General features: G+C 36.4%; 1 protein-coding gene across 1 annotated transcript in view; it reads left to right on the top strand.

Annotated features, from left to right (window-relative positions):
* The first annotated feature begins 17,626 nt into the window (after window positions 1-17,626).
* The window catches only part of ATF7IP (activating transcription factor 7 interacting protein), a 123,918-nt gene continuing 118,965 nt past the window's right edge, over window positions 17,627-22,579 (top strand). Inside the window, exon 1 of the mRNA XM_061205118.1 lies at window positions 17,627-17,755. The gene's annotated coding sequence lies outside the window, so the exon portion shown is untranslated. The remainder of the gene's footprint in view (window positions 17,756-22,579) is intronic.

The raw sequence follows: 22,579 nt of genomic DNA, 5'->3' as shown, positions 1-22,579 counted from the left end.
TTCTTACAGAAATTATCCTGGGGCTAGATAGTTTATAATTGTTTCATTATTTAATTGAAATTCTAAAAGTAAGTATATACTTTGATTGAGGTGAGGTTACTTAAGAAATATTTTTTTTTGTCAAGTCCTAAAGGAAAATAATATTTATAATAAGACTGCTTGCTTTTAAATTTTGTTGAATTTTCTTTGAGAAGGAGGCATCCACACTTTTGCATTCTTGCAAGATCATTAGGATGGTAAAGTCAATTCATTGTGGCTTCTTAAATTATTATTCTCAGAATTTTTGTTGGGAGTTGTGTGCTGTGCCTATAAATAGTTCTTTTAAACAAATCTTTTTAACTAATACCCAAACCTTCTAATTCTGGAGGTATTAATTTTGGTGACTCTCTTGGATAAATAGGTCTATAACTGTCAGTAGCTTTTCTAAAAGGGTAGATAGGTCATATATTTTCTGAACCTTTGCGTATCAAAGAATAGAATTTGTTACTTTTCTACATGAAAGACAATTTAAACATAAATTCTAATGGCCCATCCTTTCCCTCCCAAAACTCTTACGATATTGCTCAATTAAGTATTTGGTATTTAATATAACAGAGAAGTCTGATGTCAATTTGATTTTTGTTTTTTGAAATATAGCATATTGTGTCTCCATTTTTCACCCACCCACCAAATACCCACCCACGGCATATATACCCTCTTAAGCCCATACCAAGCTGAAGTGAAGCACTGGGCATTGCTCTGTGAAGGTCATCTTAGTCAAATGTGGTGATGAACAGACAAAGAGGTCATATATTGACCTTGACAAGTTCCAGATGGTCCTCACTCTCCTTCACTTCACCTCCAGCTTGTCTTCCTATCTGCCAAATCTGTTGATGAGCAACAGACACTTGGTTTAAACACAGAGGCAATAACTAACTACGCAGAGGCAATAGCTTTCCCTTTGCAGTCCCACTTAGGCAGCTATATATGCTTTACTTTTCTGATTAGTTAGTTGGTGACTCCTTCTCTGTTCCTTCAACTAGCCTTCTCTGACTGTTACTTCCCCAGCTCCTACTACAGGTGTAGAAGGTTTAAATCCTATAGTAAATCTCTTATTCCATAAGACTTATTAAGATCTCTGCTTCTCTTACTAAACCCAGCTGATATTGTTATTGGTACTGAAAATTGTTCCAGGGGAACAGAAACATGATGATGGGACTTCAGAATTGATTCTCTGATCTACCTAAATTTGGGATTAATGACCCTGTTGCCAGTAATAAAATGGTAGCCTATTGCATGAAGTGGCAAAATAGTTACTTAAATTATAACACACGGTCATGAGAAATCAACTGCCTATACAAATAGCTGATACCATAGATTATCTTAGGGGAAAAACAATAGTGTTGGTTGATTGCTTCCAGATGCACTGTAGAACTTGAAGAAAGAAATGATGAGTTCAGAACTTTAAATTCCCAGTTTTAGATCCAGGTAAGGAACAAGATGGCTTCTATGACTGCCCTAAAATAAACCTTTATTTCTTTTAGCTGCAGAGTGTCAAGGTTTCTGACCAAGCCCAAATCTAGTCACGTGGATGGCTAGGTTACAATGCAAATTAAAATTATAACATCAAATGGTCTCTTATATTAATGTTAGAACATTGATTAGAAGGAGTGAGAGAATTGGGGTGGGAACATAGAGGAGACTCCATTTAGGCTAAGAACCCAAATTTTGTCAAGCATCTTTTGCATCAGAAATAGCCTTTTGTATTCTGTCTCTGTAAATTAGTCTCCTCTTGTCTGAAGAACCAGTAATGACCTTTCCTGAATTGGTTGCTTTATAGGGTCCAGTGATCCAGGGTATGGACTTGGAAGGTACCCCTTCCAAGATAAAGTACAAGTTGTTTCATCTGATCCTTCCTACCAGTAAGAAAGGGACAGGATGCCTATTGGGCCTCTTTGGATTTTAGAGACAACATACTCTGATCCACTTACTGGATAACCCAAAAGGCTGCTGGTTTGGTGTGGATCCTGGAAGAATTTCAGCATCAGATTGAGGCTTCTGCACAATCTGCTCTGTCATTTGGGCCATATAACTCAGCAGATATGATTGTGCTTGTGCTTTCTTTGGTATTGATAGGGATACTGTATGAAGCCTTTGGCAGGCTCCTATAGGATTTTGAAACAGAGCTATGCCATCTTCTGCAGATGACTACTGTCCTTTGAGAAATAGCTCTGTCCTGCTATTGGCCCTAATACAGACTGATAGCTTGACCACAAGCCACTAAGTTACCATGTGACCTCAGCTGCCCATCATGAACTGAGTATTGTATGACACATAAAACCATAAAATTAAGTATGCACAGCAGCACTCTATCATCAATCTAGATTGGTCTTGAGAAACTCCTACAGAAAGTAGTAAGTTTTATGAGTCTGGTTCCATCTCCTGCTACATTGCCTCTTCTCTCTCTTGCACCTGTGAATGCATTGAAAATTCCTATAACTAAGAAAAATTTGGGCCTGGTTTAAAGATGGTTCTGAATTATATGCTGGCACCACCTGAAATAGGATGGCTGCAGTCCCACAGCCACACCCTGGGGTGGACCTGAAGAATACTGGTGAAGGAAAAAACTCATTGGGCAGGACTTCAAGTGGTACATTTAGCTGTCTACTGTATCTGGACCAAAGAGTTGGCCAGAAGTATGGATCTACATTTGTGGGCATTTGCTGACATTTGGCTGGATGGTCAGGGACAATACAGAATTGGAAGACTGATGACACAGCGTCTGGGGTAGAGGTATATGAATGGACCTCTCCAAATGAGCACAGGGTATGGAGATATTTGCGTCCCATGTGAATATCACCAAAGGGCAACCTCAACAAAAGAGGATATTTATAATAAGGTAGAAAAGATGACCCATTCTGCAGATGTCAGGCATCATTTTCCCTCAGACATCCCTGTCCTTGTTAAATGGGCTTTTGCACAAAGTGGTCATGTGGTCAGGGATGGAGGTTATGCATAGACTTAGCAACACGAATTTCCACTGACCAAAACCATTGCAGTGAGCACAAGCTACAACAGTAGAGATCAACAATGACCCTCCTACTTTAGAACCATTCCTGGAGGATAAGCCAACCTTGGTAGGAGGATGATTACATTAGATTAATTCCATCATTCAAAGGGTACACACTGTTCTCATTGAAATAGACTATTTCAGACTAATATAATTTGGAAGCATATTTACCTTCCCTGCCTGCAGTACTTCTGCCAAAATCACTACAACCTGTGGATTTACAGAATGCCTTCATCATAATATTCCAAAGAATAGCATTTCCAACCAAGGAACTCATTTTACAGCAAATGAAGTATGGTGATATGCTCATCTCATAGAATTCGCTAGTCTTACCATGTCCCCATCACCTGAAACAACTGTCCTAATAGAATGGTAGAATGGCCTTTTGCTTTAAAGACTAAGTTGTCTTTTAGAGTAATTGAAAATATTTTCTTTTACCTTCATTTATTGATTTCTGATACTCTTTATTGCTTTATGTTGATCCATGTTTCTCACCTATCTAATATTCTTTCTCCCTGAGAACTTCTTTAACATTTCTTTTAGAGTAGTTCTATTGACAATGAATTCCCTCAGTTCTGATTTGTCTGAGAACATTTTTATTTCTTCTTCATTTTTAAGGATACTTTTGCCAGGTATAGAATTATGGGTTGATTTTTTTTTTTCTTTCAGCACTTGAAAGATGTCACTTTATTGTCTTCTTGCTTGCATAGTTTTTGATGAGACATATGTTATAATTCTAAGCCTTGCCCCTCTGTAAGTAATGTATCTTTTTCTCTGGATGCCTTCAAGATTTTTGTCTGTCTGGTTTGCAGCTATTTCAACATGATATGTCTAAGTTGTGGGGTTTTGGTATTTATCCTACTTGGTTCTCTGAGGTTTTTGGATATATGACTTATTGTCTGTCATTAATTTTGGAAAAATTTTGCCCATTATTTAGTCAAATATTCTGCCTTGTTCTTTCTTCTCCTTCTGGGATTATAATTATGTATGTATCACACCATTTGATACTATCTCACATCTCTTGGATATTCTGTTCTGTTTGTTCATTCATTCTTGTTTTTCCTTTTGCATTTTACTTTGGGTAATTTCTGTTGACCTATCTTCAAGTTTATTGGTTCTTTGCTTACCTATGTTGAGTCTACTGATAAGCTCATTTACGGCATTCTTCACCTCCATTACTGTGGTTTTTTTTAGCTCTCCCAGCCATAATGTACTATTATTTTAAAAGTCAAATCATTTTAGCATGAGGTGGTGGGGAAGGGTGGGGGATATAATGTGGAGATTAAGTAATAGCTTTAAGCAGGCACTGTAAACTTGGGTCTTGGGGTATGGATTTCATAAGTGTTCTGTGTCTCTTGCAGATATATACTAGGCCTAGCATGTCTTCCTGCTCCTCCTATAGGGGTAGAGCATTCTTTTTGTCCTACAGTTAGTTTTTGTTGCTTTTTTCACTTCAAATTAAGGTTTTTGTTCCACAGAGGAGGTAGGAGAGACAGGTTTCAGCAGTGGCTGTGTTCCCCTCTCCCAGCCGGCACTGTGAAGCAATCTTTCTCAGGATTCCCCCACTCTTCCTCATGGGAGCCTGGTTGGATTCCTGGAGGAAAAGCCTGAAAGAGTGTGCAATCCCCTGCATGTCTGTGTCCCTCAGGAGCCTCACACTCATTTTAGCCCATACCTGGTCTTTAGCAATTTGGTAAAAAATTGCTAGCTGCATCTTCTTACTGGCTTAAATGGTATCTGGAAGCATCTGCCAAGGTAAAAAAGTGCTCAGACCTTGTTTTTCTCTGTCTCTCTCCAGCTTTCAGGTTAGTTGTTTGCCCTATAGCTGCAGTTCTCAAACGAGTTCAACAAAAGTCATTAATTTGCACAGCTAATTTATTTTGCTGTAAGGGTGACACTCTTTTCAGCTTTCTGAGCTAAATCTGGAAGCCAAGAATGGCCTTTTGAAGGCTTAGTTATGATGTCAACTGGGTGGCAACACTTTGTGGGGCTGAGATAATGTTCTCCAGTTTGTGACATATACTCTGATTCAGTGACAAAAGTAAGATTCATGAGTCTCAAAATCAAGGGCTGGATATGCGAGTGCCTCCTTTTGCAATTACACTTAATGTTCCACTAGTGAATTATTTGCTTCCTATCCCACAACTTTAGGCTCTGCTGATCTGGAGGTATTGGTTCCCAAGTGAAGATTGTTCCACCAGCGAATACACTGATTTTATTAAACTAGAAATTACCTGGTTTTTGGGCAACTCATGCCAGTGAATGATACTGTACTGGTATTAATTATTACCAGTAATTAATACTATTAAGGGGAAATTAGATTGTTGCTACATAATGGACATAAAGAGAAGTATGTCTGGAACACAGGAGATACTCTGGGGGTGTCTCTTAGTACACCCATATTCTGTGATAAAATTAATGGGAACACTACAACAAACCAGTAAAATCAGGACCATTAACGGAACAAACCCTTCAGAAACAGAAGTTTGGATCATCACAGGTAAGGAAACAGAACCATTTGAGGGGAATAGCAACATGTAATGAGTAGTAGAAGAATTCAGTTATAAATACCACTTACAACCATGTGATCAGCTATTATCACTTGCAAGCATGTGACCAATCGTTATCCTATTCTAACACTTATTAGTGATTCTTCTCCCTTCACTGAACCCAGAATGATGTACTTCTCTTACCAGAAGGAGGAGAAATGTCTGTGGACAGACAAAAACAACTATTGTGAACTTCAGGAACTTTCATTAGAAGGGATATGGACTGGCTGGCTTTGTGCTGAATATCTCTAATTCACACTTACAGTCATACAGATTCAAATGACCACATTAATGCTTAGGTTATTTTACCTTGGAAACTAAATGTTTTTTCTTTTAAATTAGGATAATATCTATTATGTATAATTTGTTATAATTTTTAAAAGCACCCAATATATGGCCCAGCATGTAGTATATTATTTTCTTCATTGCTTCCCCTTTCTAAAAATACTTCCTTGGGCTTCCCTCGTGGTGCAGTGGTTAAGAATCCGCCTGCCAATGCAGGGTACACGGGTTCGAGCCCTGGTCTGGGAAGATCCCACATGCCATGGAGCAACTAAGCCCGTGTGCCACAACTACTGAGACTGCGTGCCACAACTACTGAAGCCCGCGCGCCTAGAGCCCATGCTCCGCAACAAGAGAAGCCATGGCAATGAGAAGCCCGCACACTGCAACAAAGAGTAGCCCCTGCTGCCCACAGCTAGAGAAAGCCCGTGCACAGCAACAAAGACCCAATGCAGACAAAAATAAAATAAAAATTAAAAAAATAAATAAACTAAAAATACTTCCTTGCTGAATATATATGTATTACCCTCTTTAACATCCCCCAAAACCTTCTTTTTCCCCCTCTAGTTTCCTTTCTTCTCCAACAAACTTTAAATACAGGTCTTCCTCGTCTTAGAAAAAAATATTAATTTGGGTCTTGTAGTCTAGAGCTTCCTAACTGATGTACAAAGGTACAATGATGTGCTAAGGTGCATTGATGTGCCATGTGTGGGTTACAGGTGTATAGAAACACTGATCCTCTCAGCTATCAGTACAGTCAGCTTGGGTCTAGGGCAGCTGGAACCCCAGTTATCTTTGTTCTTCACAGACCATAAGCAGCTTCTTTCATTTATCACAGTGTTCCTTCCATACAAAAGCAGTAGTGTCATTTTTAAATTTATACTGTGACTGAAAACACTATAATTCTACAAAGGGGGATTAGAGAGATTGATTTCCGGAATTAATTTTCTAAAAGTGATTTTATCAGTACAGATTGAATGAGACCTGGGATATGAAAATTAGGGACAAGATGCTTTGATAATTATTCTATATTCTTCAGCTCAATATAATTAAGCAAGAATATTGCTTAGCATGTATAAAACGAAAGAACTAGAAAGATTCTGCTTTAAGAAATTCTTCCCACCAAAGGGTAACTGCTGCATACATAATTTACTGCAGTGCTGTCATTTTACTAGTGATTGTAGAAGCTCTATATTTGTTGATAGCTGAACATTTAATAGTTTTATTCTTTTTATCCTATTACCATACTTATCCTTTTATTTGCTGAAGTTATTTATTAAAATATTCATTTTTATTTTTACCAAACAAATACAGGTCTATAGTTTAAAAAATCAAATAGTGCTAAAAGTCTTATAGTAAAAAAAGCACTCTACTATTCCTCCTCTCCCTACTCTAACCCTTTCTCCAAAAACAACCACTTACAATTTTGATGCTCTGTTCTTCTGTTGTTTGGCCACATGTTTCTAAGTGACATTCATATATCACTATCTCTTTGTTCACCCATTGACTTATAACCTACTGGTATGGTAGATTAGGATTAACCTCACTTATACCCCATTCCTCCAAACTACCCTCCCCTTTATTCTCTCAATATAGCTAAAGCATTATGAATTGAACATCCAGTATTTACATTATTAAGACCAGGTAAATATTATTTGTTGTTGAACCAAATAGTACCCTATGATTATATATCCTTGTCTAAGTTAATTTTTCTTATGAATAGTAATTGCCCTGCTTTTCATTTGTTTGGTGAGCAGTTTTTTATCGAGGTTTATCTTACCCCACCTTTAAACATCCTCTAAAGATAATTTTTCACATGGTTCAATGTATCAGATTATCTAATATTTCCAGTATTTCTCTCTTGAGACCTCTCTCAAGCAGTCTCCTGTCCTGCTCCAATCATGACTTCTTTTCCTTTTTAATTCATCCTCTGAATTTTCTTTGTCTCTCTACTATATTGGGATCTCTTTCCTGGAACCTACTCACTTCTTTTTGGTTAATGTCCTCTTTTTGGTGGATGGCATCCTTGATTAAGATTCCTGTGTAATTGCATATGAGAGGTAAAGTTTTGACATTTTGCATGTCTGAAAATGTCTCTATCCTAGCTGCATATTTGATTGATAGCTTAGTTATAAAATTAAATGTTGAGAAGCAGTTTCACTCAGAAATTTTAAGATAATACTTCAAAATTTCCTCTGGCTTCCAATACAGAAGAAGACTAATATCACTTTTATTTATTTTAATATGTGGCCTATTATCCCCCTACACCCACCCTGACATAAGCTTTTACGATCTTTCCTCTCTTCCCAAGATCTTGACATTTCAAAGTGAAGGGCCTACGTACATGTTTTATGTTTTGTACTGAATTGCAATGAACACTATGAATTAGGACTCTTGTATCCTTTAGTTCTGGGAAATTCTTTCTTCATATATCTTGAAAATTTCCTCCCCTCTCTTGGATTTTTTCTCTCTTTTTTCGAACTATTAGTTAGATGCTGGACCTTCTGGAGCAATCCTTTTTTAAAGAATTCTTTTTCTCCTATTTTCCACTGTTTGTCTTTCTTGAACTTGACAACTTATTCCAAAAATACTTTAATTTTTAAAAATTTGGTGATGATATTTATAATATCCAAGATTGTGTTTTGTCCTCTGTTCTTTTTTTTTTTATCATGGGAAAATATACATAACGTAAAATTTACAATTTTAACCATTTTTAAGTATACAATTCAGTGGCACTAAATACATCCACAATTTTGTGCAACCATCACCACTATCAATTTCCAGAACATTTATCATCATCCCCAAAGAGAAACTCTGAACTCATTAAATAGTAACTCTCCATTCCCCACTTCCCCAAGTCCCTGGTAACCCTTTATTCTACTTTCTATCTCCATGAATTTGCCAAGTTTAGGTACTTCATATAGGTGGAATTATACAGTATTTGTCCTTTTGTGTCTGGCTTATTTGACTTAGCATAAAGTTTTCAAGGCTTACCTATGTTGTAGCATGTAGCAGAGTTTCCTTCCTTTTTATGGGTGAATACTATTCCGCTGTATGTATATACCATGTCTTGTTTATCTGTTAACCTGTTGATGGACACTTTTTTTTTTCCCCACCATTCATCTATTGTGACAAATGTTACTATGAACATGGGTGTACAAACATCTCTTTGATTCCCTCTATCCGTTCTTTTGGGTTTATATCCCAGGAATGGAATTGCTGGATCCTATGGTAATTCTACGTTTAACTTTTTGAGGAAATGTCAACCTGTTTTCCACAGAGGATATACCATTTTACATTCCCACCAGCAATGCATGAGAGTTCCAATTTCTTCACATTCTTGTTAACCCTTGTTATTATTATTTGTTTGTTTTTGGTGATAGCCCTCCTAATTGCTATAATGTGGTATGTCATTGTGATTTTAATTTGCATTTTCCTAATGACTAATGGTGTTGAGCATCTTTTCACGTGCTTATTGGCTATTTGTATTTCTTTTTTGGAGATGTGTCTATTCAAGTCCCTTGCCCATTTTTGAATTGGGTATGGTTGTTGTCATTGTTGTGAGTTATAGGAATTCTTTATAAGTTCTAGATTTTCATTCAGATTTTCAAAGATTTTGTCCCATTAGGTGGGTTGTCTTCTTATTCTCTTGATATTGTCCTTTGATGCAAAAAAGTTTTAATTTAAAAACATTGAGAAATAATTGACATATAATATTTTATTAGTTTCAGATATACAACATAATTCAATATTTGTATATCTTGCAAAATGAACACCACAATAAGTCTAGTTAACATCCATCACCACACATAGTTACAAATTTCTTCTTATGGTGAGAACTTTTAAGATTTCTCTATTATCAACTTTCAAATACATAATACAGCGTTTTAAACCACAGTCACAAAGCCGTACACTACATACACATGACTTATTTATAACTGGAAATTTGTACCTTTTGACCCCTTTCACTCACCTCCTTACCCCATACCTTTGGCAATTACCTGTCTGTTTTCTGTATCTATGAGTTTAGTTTCTACTTTGCTTTTTTGTTGTTTTTTAGATTCCACATGTAAGCGAGATCATATGGTATTTGTCTTTCTCTGACTTATTTCACTTAGCCAAATGCTCTCAGGATCCATCCATGTTGTTGCAAATGGCAGGATTTCATTCTTTTTTTTTTATGGCTGAATAATATTTCATTCTCTCTATGTATACCACATCTTCTTTATTCATTCAGCCATTGATGGGCACTTAGGGTTGCTTCCATGTCTTGGCTATTGTAAATAATGCTATAAGGAACATGGGGGTGCATATATCTTCTTGAGTTAGTATTTGAATTTCCTTTGGATAAATACCTAAAAGGGTAATTGCTGGATCATATGGTAGTTCTATTTTTAATTTTTTGAGAAATCTCCATACTGTTTTTCATGGTGGCTGCACCAACTTACATTCCCAGCAACAGTGCACAAGGGTTCCCTTTTTCTCCACAACCTCATCAACACTTGATATCTCTTGTTGTTTTGGTAATAGTCATTCTAATAAGAGTGAGGTGATATCTCATTGTGGTCTTGATTTGCATTTCCCTGATGACTAGTGATTTGATCACCTTTTCATGTACCGTTGGCCATTTGTATGTCTTCATGGAAAAATGTCTATTTAGATATTGTGCCCATTTTTCAATTGGATTTTTTTTTTTTTTTGGTTTTCGAGTGTATGAGTTCTTTATATATTTTGAATATTAGCTCATTATCAATTATGAAATTGCAAATATTTTCTCCCATTCTGTAGGTTGCCTTTTCATTTGGTTGATGGTTTCCTTTGCTGTGCAGAAGCTTTTTAGTTTGATATACTCCCACTTATTTATTTTTGCTTTTGTTGCCTTTGCTTTTGGTGTCAAGTCCAAAAAAATCATCACTAAGACTAATGTCAATGAGTATAACACCTATGTTTTTTTCTAGGAGTTTTATTGTTTCAGTTCTTACACTTAAGTTTTTAATCTATTTTGAGTTAATTTTTATATATGGTGTAAGACAGTGGTCCAGCTTCATTCCTTTGCATGTGGCTATCCAGATTTCACAACACCATTTATTGAAGAGACTTTCCTTTCCCCATTGTATATTCCTGGCTCCTTTGTTGTAAATTAATTTACTCTATATTTATGGATTTATTTCTGGGATCTCTATTCTGTTCCACTGACCTATATGTCTGTTTTTATGCCAGTACCATATTATTTTGATTACTATAGCTTTGTAATATAGTTTGAAATCAGGGACCATGATGCTTCCAGATTTGTTCTTTCTCAAGGTTGCTTTGGCTATTCAGGCGTGTGAGTGTGTGTGTGTGTGTGTGTGTGTGTGTGTGATTCTTTGTGACTCTTTAGGGTTTTCTGTATATCATATCATGTCATCTACATAATAAAACTGTCATAATGACAGTTTTACTGTTTTCTTTCTCATCTGTAGGACTTTTATTTCTTTTTCTTGTCTAATTGCTCTGGTTAGGGCTTCCAATACTGTGTTAATAAAAGTGGCCAGAGTGGGCATTCTTGTATTGTTCTTGATCTTAGAGGAAAAGCTTTTAGCTTTTTACCCTTGAGGGTGATAGTAATTGTGGGCTTGTCGTATATGGCCTTTATTATGTTGAGGTATGTTCCCTCTACACCCACTTTGTTGACAGTTTTTACCATAAATAGATGTTGAATTTTGTCAAACATTTTTTCTGCATCTGTTGAGCTGACCATATGATTTTTATCCTTAATTTTTTTAATGTGGTGTATCACTTTGATTGATTTGCAGATGTTGAACCATCTTTGCATACCTGAAATAAGTTCTACTTTATCATAGTCTATGATTCTTTTTTTTTTTTTTTTTATAAGAACGGCTTTCTCTTAACGATCTTAACTTTTTTTTTTTACTTATTATTTATTTATTTATTTTGGCTGTGTTGGGTCTTCGTTTCTGTGCGAGGGCTTCCTCTAGTTGCGGCAAGCGGGGACCACTCTTCATCGCGGTGTGCGGGCCTCTCACTATCGTGGCCTCTCTTGTTGCGGAGCACAGGCTCCAGATGCGCAGGCTCAGTCGTTGTGGCTCACGGGCCCAGTTGCTCCACGGCATGTGGGATCTTCCCAGACCAGGGCTCGAACCCATGTCCCTTGCATTAGCAGGCAGATTCTCAACCACTGCGCCACCAGGGAAGCCCTATGATTCTTTTAATGTATTGTTTGCTAATCGAATTCAGTTTGTTAATATTTTGTTGAAGATTTTGCATCTATGTTCATCAGGGATATTAGTCTGTTATTTTCTTTGCTGGTGGCATCCTTTTCTAGTTTTGATATCAGGGTAATGCTGTCCTCCTAAAATGAATTTGAAAGTGTTCCTTCCTCTTCTATTTTTTTGGAAGATTTTGAAGAGAATTGGAATTAGCTTGCCTTTAAATGTTTGGTAGAATTCACCAGTGAAACTATCTGGTCCTGGACTTTTGTTGTTGGAAAATTTTTGATTACTAATTCAACCTCCTTACTAGTTAATTGGTGTGTTCAGATTTTCTATTTCTTCATGCTTCAGTCTTGGTAGGTTGTATGTTTCTAGGAATTTATCCATTTCTTCTAGGTTGTCCAATTTATTGGTGTATAATTATTCACAGTAGTGTCTTGTGAGCCTTTGTATTTCTAGGGTATCAGTTATAATTTCTCCTCTTTCATTTCTGATTTTACTTATTTGAGTCTTTTCTCTTGGTGAGTCTAGCTAAAGGTTTGTCAATCTTTTTATCTTTTCAAAAAACCACCTCTTAGTTTCAGTGATCTTTTAAATTTTTTTTTTTTAGCCTTTATTTTAATTATTTTTGCTCTGATCTCTGTTATTCTCTCCCTTCTACAAACTTTGGGCTTCACTTGTTCTTGTTTTTCTAGTTCCTTGTGGTATAAAGTTAGGTTGTATGAGATTTTTCTTGTTTCTTTTTATTTATTTATTTATTTATTTTTAACATCTTTATTGGAGTATAATTGCTTTACAATGTTGTGTTAGTTTCTTGTTTCTTGATGTAGGCATTTATAACTATGAATTTCCCTCTTAGAAAATCCTTTTGTTGCATTCCATAAGTTTTGGTATGTTGTGTTTCCTTTTTCATTTGTCTCAATGTATTTTTTGATTTCTCTTTGATTTCTTTTTTGACCCATTGCTCAGGAATGAAGTATTTTTATGAAAATAGAATTACTTATAATCCTAGAACTCAGTGTAATTTAGTTGCTAATTTAAAAACTGAATATCATGTTTCATTTATGTTCCATCAACATCTACATGTATGGTATACAAATGTAAGAATAACATGGATTATTTAATATTAAATTTTTTTTCCCAAATGTTAGGAATACTGCAATAAATTCTGAGTATCTACAGAACCACAAACTGGAACATTCAAAAAAGCAAGAAAATGGAGGTTTGACACTATTGGCAAGTGAATTCACTGTGCAAAAATCTATTAAGTCTGCACTAATAGCAGAGAAGCATCTGAGAAGTTAAAGTTTTTTCTTACCTATCTTGCTGCTCAAATATTTGCATACTCTAAAGCTGTGTGTGTGTCTCTACTCACTAACCTTCACAACATTCTGATAGCTTCCTTTTGTTTTTGAGGACATAGAGCAAGAAATATGGAGAATCATTCCCGTGAGGCCTTGAAAAGTATTAGGAGAGCAGATATTTAAGATAACAGTTCCCCATGTGGTACTGCTGATTGTCATATTCCGAGCGACAAAGGCATTCATGTGTTCTTTTAAATGTGTGTGTGTATGTTTATTATATGTAGGGGCCTTCTGAAATATGAGGACCCAAACACAGGTCCCTCTTGCCCAGCTATAATTACAGTACTAGTTCTAGCCTTTTTACGAATGCCAGGCAATGTCTTTTACTTAGGACCCATTTTATCCATTTAGGTCACCTATCTACCTTCGAAGATTTTAAGGTATCCCTTCCCTTCTTTGATGACTTCCTGTATTAGTTTTCTATTGCCAAGTAACAAATTACCACAAATTCAGTAACTTAAAATAATGGCATTTATTATCTCAGTTTGTGTGGGTCAGGAGTTTGAGTCTGACTTAGATGGATCCTCTGCTCAGAGTCTCATAAGGCTATAATCAAGGTGTTATTTGGGCTGAATTTTCATCTGAGAGCTTGACTGGTAAAGAATCTACTTCCAGGTTCATTTGGTTTGTTGGTAGAATTCATTTCCTTATGGCTATATGATTGAGAGTCTTGGCTTTTTTGCTCACTGTTGGCTAATGCCCACCCTCAGGTTCTAGAGGCTATCCAAAGATTCTATAGGCCACTTGTAGTAACTTTCCATGTGGGCTTCTTCAACATGGCTGCTTACTTCATCAAACCATTAAAGAGAACCTCTCTCCTCAGGGAAGGCCCAGTTCCTTTTTAAAGGGCTTTTTCCAGATTAAGTCAGGCCCATTCAAGATAATCTCTCTTTTAGTTATTCAAAATCAATTTTTATGAGACCTTAACTACATCTGAAAAATTCATTCACCTTTGCCATATTCTATTGGTTAGAAGTAAGTCATGGGTTCTGTCCACAGTCAAGGAGAGAGGATTATACAGGGTGTGAACGCAAAGGGGTGGAGATCATCTTAGAATTCTATTTATCACACTTCCTATTCCAAGAAGTTATTTCTTAAGTTTTCCCAGGTTTGCCTACTTAACACCTCAGTAAACTTCTCTGAGAAATGGAGGATAATAATAAGAATTATCAGGTTATGGTTAATTCATATTCTTTCTTAATGGTAGTATAGGATGTACAGATAGAAACTGCTCAAGCTGATCTATGCCTGTACCATTACTACTCTGACAAGTACTACTAGTACTACTACTACTATTACTACTATGATTACTATTAGCTAACACTTATCAAAGTATTACTATATACCCAGTATTCCTCGAAGTGTTTTACCAGAATTTAATCTTTGTAAAAACCTTACCAGATAAGGGCTATTTTTTTCATGTCCATTTGATATTTCTGGAACCATTTGGTTAGAGAAGTTTAGAACAGGCAGTAAGTAAGAATTAGAGAAAAAATTTTAAGTTCAGGTAGTAAATCTTCAGAGCCCATTTTTGTAATCACTAAATTAGACTGTCTCATATTACAGTACTTAGAAACTTCAGTTTTCCTCTTCAGTTGTTCCTTTTTCAAGTTTATACTGTTTTTCAAAAGTTCAGTTTTCCTTGCTCAATTGCTGCTCAATTGCTACAACTGAAATTCATTTAAAAATGTTTATTATTTTAGGGTTTTTTGCTTTTTGTTTTTGGATTTTTTTTCTGTGATATTGCTTTACGCCAGCACTTTTTTTCTAGAAGTCTATTCAGCCTGTATATATAAATAAGCCCACAATGGTGGGTAAAATATGGAAATCCTTCAGTACTGATTGGTAAGTAGCCGCCCTACCCTGAATACCCCTCCTACCAGCCAGTTTGTCTTGGTGCCCAGCTGAAGAACCCCTGGACCTCTCCACAATCCTACAATTAGAGGATTAACATTTGACAAAGTAGGGGGTCTTCAAACCTTCTTGTATTCTAATGGACCAGTGCCTGGTACCACAAGGATTGATAAACATTCTGAATATCATCCCACCTATAAATTGAAGCCATGCCTTTTTCTTTTTTCAGTGTCTTTGCATTTCTGTTTTACCTAATTTGAATTCTCCTTCTTTTGTACCTATTCTGACAGCCACTTTAAGTTCTACATTATAAGTCAGATCAAGCATCACCTGTTCTGTGAAATTTTCCTATATTCCATGAGGAAGTTTTAAGTTCTTTTGTTTTACATTTCTTTTCTACTTAGTATATACCTCCATGATAGTAATGATCTCATAATGTGTATCTGTATATATGACTCTTTCCCTACCAGAGGCAGTGTCATTTCCTCTGGGCATCCCCAATGCTTAGAACAGTGTGTGAATAAATAATAAAGGCTGTACTTGTTGAATGAAACAATGAATGATTGGTTAGATTAACCAGCAGGTAGACAGCTAAAGAGACTGTAAACATGTGGTTGAGGATATTTGAGGAGATTCAAACACAATAAAACTGTCTAACTGGAGTTTTAGGGAGGCAAGTCTAGAATATGAACAAGAAAGAAAATTGATCAATTGGTGAGTTCATGTTCAATTACTTTCCCTTTACCATTAGCCAAGACAATTGAGAGTGAACTATTATAAAAATGATTCCTTTCTATTTGCTTATAGAAGACAAAGAGAAACCTAATGAACTCTGTTATTCCTATCCCATTTCTCTTATTATAGAATGGAACTTGAAATATTGATATTATTTATAATTTGCTGAGCATCTATTTTATAATTGAGCACTACGTACTAAATAAATTACAATACATAATTTGTTATAACTGAGCCTCTATTTGTAATTTATTGAGCACCCATGTACTATGTTCTGTGCTAAGGACTTTACAAAGCTTAGCAATTAAGCAATGCAAATCTAATTGTGTTATTTCCTAACTTAAAACCTTTTAAGTGATTCCTCATTGCTTTCACAATAAAGTCCAGCTTTTAGGCAAGAAATCTATTAAATCAGTTCTCATGTTAGAGATTACTTCTTCTAGGAAGGCATTACTGATTCTCCAAGTCTAGATTAGGTGATCCTCCTAAAAGCCACGCAGTATTTCAACTAAGTTGAAAGCCCCACGTTATAGAAATAAGTATTAACCGCCCTGCACTAATTTCTTATTACTTACAAAAATTTCCTGTTTACTTTTCTGTCTCGTTCACTGTAGTAGAGATTTCTTGAGGACAGGCACCTAATATAGGTCTGGAACACCAGCATTGCTAAATAAATATTGAACGAATAGATTAATTTAAGGGAGAATTGATGTTAAAAAACGACAAACAAACCTCACCATATATTTGCTAGGCTGCATTTGCTTTGCAAAACACACATATTTATCCTATCATTTAGCCCTCTCAACTGATTTGAATTATAGCCATTGTCACCATTTTAGAGAAGAGAAAACTGAGTAACGCACTTATTTCAAGGAACAGGCACGTAAGCAGGAGTACTTGGACGTGAGCCCAGATATCCCAACAAATACAGAGGCACCTTTTTCATTACACTCTGTGGCCTTCATGAAGGGTTGGCTCCCAAAATAAAACTGAATAACAGGGATACAACAGGTGGAAGGGTATGACTGGAAGCGCTTGCTCTGGCACAGGACTGAAAGAAAAGATGTGTTTGCGCCACTCCCTCGTGACTTACACAGTTTGAAGTATATTTTCTGACTTTTTAATATAAACGATAACCTAACATACTCCAGCCTTTTTCGAAAATCTTTCCCTCAGCTCTTTAACTTTCACCTACCTATTTCCTTCCTTCCTTCCTCCCTCCCTCCCTTCCTTCCTGAGGCTCATAGAGGGCGCTCACAAAGCGCTACTCACTGGTTGAGCAAGGCTCCACTCAAAAAACACACCTCACTGCAACTGAAAGGCGCAGCGCCACCACCTCAGACTTCCTTCTCTTTTCCACGGCAGGAGGCGGGGCCAATTTTTCTCATTCAAATAAAAAACCAGAAGATTTGCATGGGGAACGGCCAGTCCGTGAGCCCATTGGCTAAAAGCATGGTGGGCGTGACCAATATTACGACCGCCGAGCCCCGCCTACGATAATTTGCATAACGGCCCCGGCGCGTGCAAGGGAGAAGCGGGTTTGTTTTTGAATCTGCGGAGGCGGCGGCGGCGGCAGCGGCGGCGGCGGCGGCGGCGGCGGCGCGGCGACTGAAGCGCGCGAGACTGAGGCTGCAGCGGTGGGGACGGCTGCGCGGGACGGCTCTGTAGGAAGGAACTTGGTTCCCCCTCCCTCATCTCCCACCTCGAAAGGTATATGTGAGTCCCAGGGGCTATTATAACCACATTTTGTTAAATTATTATTGTATTTCTGAAGAGTCAAGACCGCATTATGGCGGCTGCGGGAGATGTGTTTGCGCCTGCGCGGTTGCGGAGCTGCGGGCGGGCGCTGCATGGGAGCACGTGATCTTGCGGGGCTGGGCTCTAGCTGCAGTTGTGCAGCTGGCGGGGCGGTGGCTGCGCAAGCGCAATATTCATTTTCAAGATCTAATGTTCTTGTTGGACGCCATTCGGGTTCTAGATTTAATTTTCCTCATTCTTGAGGGGTTTCGTTTTGTTACGCTCGAATTTCTATATTTTAAAAGAAAAACATTTCTCTTATGTTGTATTCCTGTACCGACCTCAAACTCCTTTCTTGTATTTCTCCGATTCTCTGAGAAGCTGTGGACTTAATTTTGTGTAAAAATGATTGTCCCCTTGTGGTTCTCGATTTTTATTTCACTTTAAGGGTATTGCTGGATTCAAGTTTATATTTAGGGAGCGGAAGATCAGCACCTAGTGGTGTTCTCACGGGAAGTGCAATTATTTGAACTGCATATTTGCAAATACATTTTTAACCCTATCTTTACCAGTTCTGTTATGGAATGTTTTCAAAATAGAAACAATTTGAGTTTTGGAAAAATGAGATGGAGGGGGCATTGGAAGAATCTATATAATGTTGAAAAAGAAATCTCAATCTCCTTGGGTATTTATTTTTAAAAAAAATTTGATCCTCAGTCGGTGAAGTTTTAATTTAATCAGTGTGTGCCTCTGATCTTGCTTGCATTTGAGTTCTGCATTTTTTCTGTCTCTGATCACTTGTCCATTACTGCTTCAGTTAGATTATTTGACTTTTAAAATTAATCATTTCCTTAGCATTTTGTTTGTAGTGATATATAAAATATAGTACTTAAACTTGGTAAATTTTTCTGAGAAAGAATTCTACAAAGAACTCCCAACTACACTGAGGCCTTTATGAGGAAATTGTGAGTCATTGATAAATCAGTTGATTAAAAAAAAAACAAACTGCCATATATACATGTGTGTAAGATACAATTGTGTTAGATTTTTAAAAATTGTGTGTTCCTGGTTTTAGTTTCTTAAAGTAGTTATAAGTATGTTACTGATTATTTTACTTTAAAATGGTAGTGTCATATTTAAATCTGATATAAACCTCTGGGAGAAGTTTTATACGATTTGATATAATTCTACCATTGTGTAAATTATTTCTTACTGGGCTGAAAACTTGTAAATGGTTGTCATAAATTTCATCTGAGGTTTGTATGTACAACAATTGTTTTCTTGGTTGGTTATGTAACTCTGAGTTTAAGTCAGTCACTTGTCAAATGAAGAAGTGGCTGTTGCTTTATAATCTTGGTTGGTTTAAGGACTTTATTGCCTACAAGAACGGTTAGGTATTAAATAGATGTAATTGAAGGGAGTACTTTTGGTTGGTGGAGTTTTAAAAAATGACATCACAAAGGAGATAGAATGCAGTGATGGGAATAATTCTTTTTTTCTCAACAGAAAATTTGTTGATATAAGTTTTGAACCTCCGAAGTCTTATACAGAGAAATATATTTAGAGGGCAGTTGTATAATCTTTTCCCTTTTATGCTTCCAGAGTAATTACCCAACACACCGCCTCCACCCTCCAGACATTATTTCAGGTGTTTTAGAGTTGGAAATACATTGTATTTTCTGTATCTATGTCTATGTCTGTGTGTATGTGTTAGGTTAAGAAAAGAACTTTGATCATAGGGCATGGTTCATTCTGCACTTCCAAAAAAGTGAAATATTTTGGTTTATATATTTAAGCTTATGTTTTCATTTGCATATACAAATGATTGCCTCTTAGGTTAATGTGGAAGATCGTAAGAGGCACTTGAAACACTGAAGAACATAATGTACTATGTAAATATGTATTGGTAGGACAGTTTTGCTGTTACATTTGTTAGAAAGGCAAGTATAGTTCTATAAATTTAAAAGTAAGATTAATGAATTGTCTGAACATCTACTGTTTGTTCACTGGTACTCTATCAATAACAAGCATGTTTTGGAATTTCAGTTAATATTAAGACTAGGTTACCAAATGAATACCAAGTTACTGGGAGTCATTTAAAATCTTTTTCATTATAGCACATTTGGGAAGTATTGAAAATTAATTAGAAATAAACACTATTTTTTTTGTGATTTTTGTGACTTTCCATTTATTGATCGATCAATTAGTTTATCATTTGGATCGTAATTTCATTCCTGCCCTTTTAACTTAGTATTATATTGTGGATATTTATCCATTTCATTATTCTTTTGAAATTTTTTTTTAATGATTACGTAATAGTTATTTTGTGAAAATATCCCAAATTATCAAATGTTCTTGAAATATATTTTTAAATGGCTACGTAATATTGGTGTCTTTAATAAGAATGTACTGTGACTTACTAAATCTTTCTTTCCTTATTGAACATTTTGTTGCCCATTTCTCTATTGTAAATAAAGCTGCAGTGAACATCCTTGTACATGAGTCATGATCTACATCTCATAATATTTTTTTGAAATTACTGTTACAAAGGGCTTTTAAAGTAATTTACAAAACTGATAAAAACTTAGTTTTATTGAAAAGCATTTCCTATACCACCATCAATATGGTGGTTAGCATTTTTTCCGATAACTAGTGAAATTGAACTTTTAAATATTTAATATATATGCAACTTTCTCATTTTTTGTGACTTTGCTTTTTGAGGTTATTTTGTGTATCTTTTTCTGTGGTAAATGTTAGTGTCTTCCTTATGTGTAAGTTATTTATGGATATTAGCCCTTTGCTTTTCATATTTCTTGAAGTTTGTTTTTCGTTAAGATTTTTTTAAAAATTGCTATGGTTTTACATATTTAGAATTGTTACATTTTAAAAAAATATTTATTTATTTATTTTTGGCTGTGTTGGGTCTTCGTTTCTGTGCGAGGGCTTTCTCTAGTTGCGGCACGCGGGGGCCACTCTTCATCGCGGTGCGCGGGCCTCTCACTATCGTGGCCTCTCTTGTTGCGGAGCACAGGCTCCAGACGCGCAGGCTCAGTAGTTGTGGCTCACGGGCTTAGTTGCTCCGCGGCATGTGGGATCTTCCCAGACCAGGGCTCGAACCCGTGTCCCCTGCATTGGCAGGCAGATTCTCAACCACTGCACCACCAGGGAAGCCCAGAATTGTTACATTTTTATGAAATCAAATGCACTGCTTTTTCATGTGTTATTTCTTCCAGGACTTCTCTGCATAAGAAATATTGTAAGATGAACTAAATGTTCTTCTGTTCTGTTTATTTTTTCTAGATGTTTTAATTACCTTAAAAAATACCTTTTAGCCTATATGGAGTTTATTTTGACATTGCGTAAAGATGGGTTGCTAGTTTCCATCTTTTCCTAATTTTCTTAGAATTTTATGTTGATGATACATTTCTTCTTTTGATCATAACTTACTAAGTTTGAGCTATCAGTTCTGCTTCATTTACTAGGGATATTTAACTTGAAGTCCATTGGCCTTTGGGGGTTCTATAGATACTTAAAAAACTTCCGTGGATTCCATGATATATGCAATTTTGTGTGAGTGTACATATGTGCTTTTTTTTTTTCTGGGGAAAGAGTTACAGTTTTATCAGCTTCTCACAGCAATATGTAATGTAAAATCTAAAAGCAGGTTAACAACCCTGGAACTGGGCCTTGTTTATATAGCAGTACTGCATTGTCTTATTTGCTGTAGTGCTATAGACTATATAAATATATGAAGGGGCAGTAGATATCATTCCTTTTCACAATTTTCTAAGCTAATTTTCCCTCCTTTTGTACATACATTTGGCAAAGTTTAAAAAAAGCCAACTATTTGAAGTTTTGTTTAGAATTGCATAAAACCTAAATTAGGGTAAGTTTACATCTTTATACTGTTTTTTTTTAATTCATAAATATGATGCATTTCCTGTAGATCCCCCAAAAATGTATTGTTTTTAGGAACTCTGAGAAAAATTGTGCAACTGTTACTTTTTATTAAGGTGTTATTTTACTGGTTTCCTATAATGGTGTAATGTTAATAGGGATGACATGGTAGAGGATATAGGACAACATTTCCAGTTTTAATCGGCTTTAGGATATAGCATCATAAAAATAGTGCAACTATGAGGTTAGAAATGAGAAAAATAGGTTACCAAGATAAAGTGTTCTACAGTATTTGAAAACAGAATTTTTCTTCTGTGTTTAACGTAGACCTTTTTTTTTCCTCCAAATTTATTTATTTAATTTATTTTTGGCTGTGTTGGGTCTTCGTTGCTGTGTGTGGGCTTTCTCTAGTTGCGGCGAGCGGGGGCTACTCTTCATTGTGGTGCACGGGCTTCTCATTGCGGTGGCTTCTCTTGTTGCGGAGCATGGGCTCTAGGCGCACGGGCTTCAGTAGCCGTAGCGTGCAGGCTCAGTAGTTGTGGTTTGCTGGCTCTAGAGTGCAGGCTCAGTAGTTATGGCGCATGGGCTTAGTTGCTCCGTGGAATGTGGGATCTTCCCGGACCAGGGCTCGAACCTGTGTCCCCTGCATTGGCAGGTGGATTCTTTTTTTTTAACATCTTTATTGGAGTATAATTGCTTTACAATGGTGTGTTGGTTTCTGCTTTATAACAAAGTGAATCAGCTACACATAAACATATATCCACATATCTCCTCCCTCTTGCATCTCCCTCCCACCCTCTCTATCCCACCCCTCTAGGTGGTCACAAAGCACTGAGTTGATCTCCGTGTGCTATGTGGCTGCTTCCCACTAGCTATCTATTTTACATTTAGTAGTATACA

Source organism: Eubalaena glacialis, chromosome 11 (assembly GCF_028564815.1).
Source record: "Eubalaena glacialis isolate mEubGla1 chromosome 11, mEubGla1.1.hap2.+ XY, whole genome shotgun sequence".
NCBI classification, from domain to species: domain Eukaryota; kingdom Metazoa; phylum Chordata; class Mammalia; order Artiodactyla; family Balaenidae; genus Eubalaena; species Eubalaena glacialis.
Note: the sequence above shows the minus strand (reverse complement) of the source record. Positions and strands in the feature narration are given on the sequence as shown.